The following is a 5,702-nucleotide window of genomic DNA, read 5'->3' on the forward strand; positions in this document are numbered from 1 at the left end:
GGATGAGGCAATTACTAACCATGAAAGAAAAATACACTATACATATACGGTATAACAAAACTATATATATATATATATATATATATATATATAATATATATATATATATATATATATATATCTAATATAGGAATATATATATAAATATATCCTATATATATATATATATATATATATATATATATATATATATATATATATATATATATATAGTGTGTGTGTGTGTGTGTGTGTGTGTGTAATTGGTAATGCCCTGGTAAGGATGGTGACAGTGGTCTCGAATGGACTGACCAGGGTGTCCAGAGTCATTCAGAATGAGGGATGGGAAATGTGTCCGAACAATTTATTAAAATAACTGTTCTTCCCTATAAGGGTAAAAATGACGACAGTGGAAACAGTATTTGGCATCTGGGTTAAGTGTATAATAGTAGAATTTTGACTGAGAAAGACTGAGGCAGAAAGTGTTAGTAAATATTTGGATGAATTTGTACTTAATTGTTACTTAATTGTAACACTTGTACTACGATAAAAAATTTGCCAAATAACTGCTTTATTTTACTAGTTAATAATGTTATTTCTATATATTATATATAGATATATATATATAATATGTACTATATATATAATATAGAGAGAGAGAGAGAGAGAGAGAGGGCCCGCCCGCCATTAAATACCTGATTAAATCATTACACATTAATCGATAAGCAAATGCCGAATTCTGAATAATTCATGAACTGTGGAGTTAACTATCATCAAAATGTTATCTACTTGACACATAAAGTACAGAGAGAGAGAGAGAGAGAGAGAGAGAGAGAGAGAGAGAGATTCCTTACCAAAAAGGCGAAAGGAAATGCGTGACAAGCAACGGAGTTGATATTCATGTTAAGCCGGCTTTTAACGCAAGCGGGTAGAGGGAGAAATTGTCTTTTGACCCCCCACCTCCCCCCCTCCGTCCCTCCCCCCCCCCCTCTCGCGCTCCCTACCTCCAGCTTCTAGAGCCCTCCCTTTGTGTGATCCCTCTCCCTTAGCGGGCCACAGGTGGCCGGCTGGTTAGGGGGGGGGGTTGGGGGGGGGCGGGGGACCAGGGAAGGCGGAGACCACCCTCCACTAACCGGGGAGGGATAAAATAAGGGGCTATGTAAAAGGAGGTATGTAGCAAGCATCCCTCAAACCCCAGCACCAGCAGTTTCGGCCTAGCAACAGGAATCCCTCTTAGGTTCTTCCTCTCCCAGCTCCCCCTCCACCCCTAAAAATACCACCTCACCCATCCCCTCTCACCTCCCTCTACCCCCTAGGAAGCCTGAAAAGACGATGAGGGAAGGGGGAGGGGGGAGATTGTAAGTCTAGAATTCCTTCTAGAAGTTTGTGACGTAGAATAAAATGTTGATCAGAGATACGTACTAATACAGATGAAGAAACAAGTCTCCTACCACTTATTTGAACAATTATGCTTATTAAAATGAGATTGTTGCCAATATTATACATATACAACAACGTTAATATAAATGGGAGCTTTCTTCTGGAAAATAGTAATCAGGGTCACCTTTCCCGAAAATAAACAGTATGTTAAATAATAATAAAAAAAATCAAATACAAAATAGCTACTTCGTAGAGAACAGTATTTTCATTTGAATCGAATGCAAGACCCAAACTCTTTTATCCGATCTTTACCATGGTGGTTCAAGTATATACACATATGTACCCATGAATATATATATATATATAATAGATATATCATAATCAGTTTGGATTATCAGCCTAGACAGAGGTTCAGTCCAAACCTAGAGTTTAATTAGGCGCTCTTCTGACAAACCATCCAGACAGACGTGCCAGAGATTCTTATCAACGTAAAAATGGTTTCAGCTCGGGGAGACAGCATTTTCTTTCCTAAAATTCTCTCTCTCTCTGTCTCTCTCTCTGTCTCGGCAATTCCAGACAACAATCGAACACTAAAACTAGGTACTAAATTCCTTACTTAAGATCAACAGACATACTGGACTTTGGAGACCGAGGCGAGAGAGAGAGAGAGAGAGAGAGAGAGAGAGAGAGAGAGAGAGAGAGAGAGAGAGAGAGAGAGCAGGACGTACAAGAGAGAAACATTACTGAAAAAAGAAAAATATTCAAACACGTAGGCCTAATATACAGAGTAGCGCTGCCTTCAGTGATCATAACAAGAAAAGATAAAAGAAGCCGCTCAGACGCAAGAAATTAAGAAGAAATATAACCATAAATACATACTCTGGAAATTATTATTTTTTTTATCTTTCATTAAAGAAAATATTCAATATTTTTCCATTTCAACAGTATCACATGCAGAATTTCAAAAAAGTTGACTTACATTTACCAAATTTCAACAAAAATGTTATCTTGTACATTCTACAAATGATCTATGTATTTCAATTAATGTTTCGGGCGTTCACAGAACTGTAACTTCACAAACAAGTTGAAAGGAAGCTAGTGTCATTCAGTGACTTACGGAAGCCGAGCCGAGGGTGGGGCGTACCAAGGCCACACTGGGTGGGGTGTATTAAGAGCAAAGAGAAGGGTGTGTATGTATGTATGTATGTATGTATGTATGTGTAAGTGTATATATAGTATGTATATATATATATATATATATAGATAAAGGCCCATAACACTATCACTGTTGCAACGTTAAAATAAAGGTGTAGCCTTTATCTTCATATTCTTTGGTTTATTACAGTAAAAAAGCAACGATATATATATTGTATGGGTATTTATCTTATCTATATTATATGTGTATATAATATATAAAAATATATATGGTATATATATATATATACAGTGCAAACACAATATATATGAAAGGCACATTACCTTTGTTCTCTTCAACGAAATTTTATAGACTCATATCTTCAGCAGCATTTAGGCCTATACTGGACAATCTCATACCAACTACTTAGATTTTACAAAGTGATGTTTCAATTAGATGAACAAGGTGAAAAATTCAACCCAAATCATAACATAATGTGCATATAGTATTTACAAACTGCATAAAACCGTATTCCCACCAATGCTGTCAAACTAATGCAAGAGACAAAACTGCATTGGTACTACTCTTAGAGAGAGAGAGAGGAGAGAGAGAGAGAGAGAGAGAGAGAGAGAGAGAGAGAGAGACCTTAATTCAAAAGCTCCCTTTCTTTATAAAGATCAATCAATGATGTGGGTCAGACCGAAATATAATTCTTTGTGTGGACAGGTAGCAACAGGCGACGACGGTGGCATTTTCTCCATAGCAACATCTGTCCTCGACATCTGCCGGGCACCTGCCTGGCAGAAGTGTTGGCAGCTGTTGGCTGCTGCTGCAGTTTCTCTCTAAACGTTTTCCGATCTGTTATACAAAAGACGGAACTGCTTTATGCTGATTTTTATCTGGTCTTTTTTTATGATGGTGAAACATCATATGCTAAATGCCATTAAAAAACTTCGTGTTTGTTGATGGGTCTCTCTCTCTCTCTCTCTCTCCTCTCTCTCTCTCTCTCTCTCTCCTCTCTCTCTCTCTCTCTCTTCTTTTTTTCTTTTTAATGACCTAAATATATGATAAATAGCAAATATGTCCGGTATTTGCAATCAAAATTGAGGATAAATGGTTAAACATAGTTGGTATAATGCAAGCACGTATTACGAACAGACTCATACATACTACACACAATAAATAAATTAAATAAATAAATATATTATATATCTGTATATAAAATTGTGTAGTAGCTGAGAACCTCATCTATTTGAATTCTTACTTCTATCGAGAATATTGATAAGAGTCTAATTACACAAATCTCAGGAAATAGGGATCATCTCATTTCCCATCTTTCAGTTAAGAGTATTTTCTCTGTATAGTCTCAGGAGAGAGAGAGAGAGAGAGAGAGAGAGAGAGAGAGAGAGAGAGAGAGAGAGAGAGAGAGAGAGAGATTTCTTACAACAGGTAAGTGAAGATTCCTTACACAAAGGGGAAATGCCAAAATATATAAACGAAAAAATATTCTCTTGGGAAGCTGATTAAAAGATTATTATTGGTTGGGAGTATATTAAGAGCTTTTTAAAAGAATTATACTTAAGACAAACTCGTAAACTTTAAAAAGGATGCCACCAGGAAGTTACGGAGCGATAATAGGTTAACTGAGAGCATAAACTGAACTTTAAAAATGCATTAAGTTACAATTTATCGTTCTCGATATCTGATCCTCTAAGTGCAACAAGGATTTCCTCGTCCAAATCCAACTTGGAAAAAAGTTAAGTATTTTCCCCTAATCGTTTCCCAAGGAATTCAGCAGAGCTAAGTAAGTAAGATTACGTAATCTACAGCTTCCAAGGCACATGAATATTAAAACTTTTCACATCAAAAAAAGTTGATAATCGTAAAAGGTCACGAATTTATACAAAACTTATAATACACTCGAAAACAGACCTGTTGACCATAATAATAGCGTAACAACGATTTTTGTGTACATACTGCTAGTGTTTTTTTTTTTCTTACCTTGTGTTACCATTTGTTTAGATGATTTTGTACATAATTGTAGTACTTGAATGTCATTAATATTCTCTCTTGCACATATATGATCTTAAAACTTACCAAATGACTTGCTTAACTTTGTATTAGTTGTTAGTACTGTTGACTGATTATATATAATATTGTATATTATACATAACAGATAATGTTATTTTTATAATAAATAAAAAAAACCGACTACATGCATAATTTCCCTGACCTAATACCCAACTGATCTTTTCACTCGAAGACCTCTTTGCGTCTAAGATTCTTCAAGAACAAAACATCCCCCAACAGGCTAAGTCGTTTAGTTTTAATATACTGCAAAGTTATTCACGCTGAAAATCATTTTCCCTTTGGATTGTTTATATCAAAATTGAATTTAGTTGTACTTGTGTAAACTTAATGAGCAGAAGCAATGTAACTTAATGCAATTTTCTCTGTATTCTAACAATTTACTTAATTTTTCACATTCATCTATTATTTTTTTTTAAATGACTGAACTCTTTCTGTCTTCCAATCACCTTCTGTTACTTCCCTATAATGAACACCATATTCTTTGGAAGCTTGAATTTCAAGCCAAAGCCCCTATGGGCTTGTTCCATAGGAATAGGGTTCATCTTCCTAATAATAATAATAATAATAATAATAATAATAATAATAATAATAATAATAATAATAATTATTATTATTATTATTATTATTATTATAAACAATACGCGCGCACACAGACACATGGAATGAAATTTTCATTAAAACCACTGTTGACAATTCTTTCAAAACCGGACGGAATTCCGACAAACATCGCATTACAAAATGATAATCAGGTAATCGAAGAGCACCAAATTCACGGTAAAGGTCGGACCCTACGATGAATTAACAAGGGGTAATCACCTGAATAAATTAAGGTGGAGCGTGCTAGCCCATCGTGGTTGCCTGAAATGAATGCCAAGACCGTAGGAAAAATTAAGGAGTTGTTTGAGCACTTTCAATCTCACATCCTGCTGTTCCTTCATTTATATTCTCTCTCTCTCTCTCTCTCTCTCTCTCTCTCTCTCTCTCTCTCTCAAATCTTCAGTGGAAGCCAAGGTTGGAATATTTTACCGATTGTTGAGCCAACTCTCCTTCATGGCAGTAGTTGTCGACGCTGAATAAGAATGAAGAATCACATAAGCGGAGCTGTTGGTGCACACGT

Source organism: Macrobrachium nipponense, chromosome 39 (genome assembly GCF_015104395.2).
Source record: "Macrobrachium nipponense isolate FS-2020 chromosome 39, ASM1510439v2, whole genome shotgun sequence".
In the NCBI taxonomy this organism is placed as follows: domain Eukaryota; kingdom Metazoa; phylum Arthropoda; class Malacostraca; order Decapoda; family Palaemonidae; genus Macrobrachium; species Macrobrachium nipponense.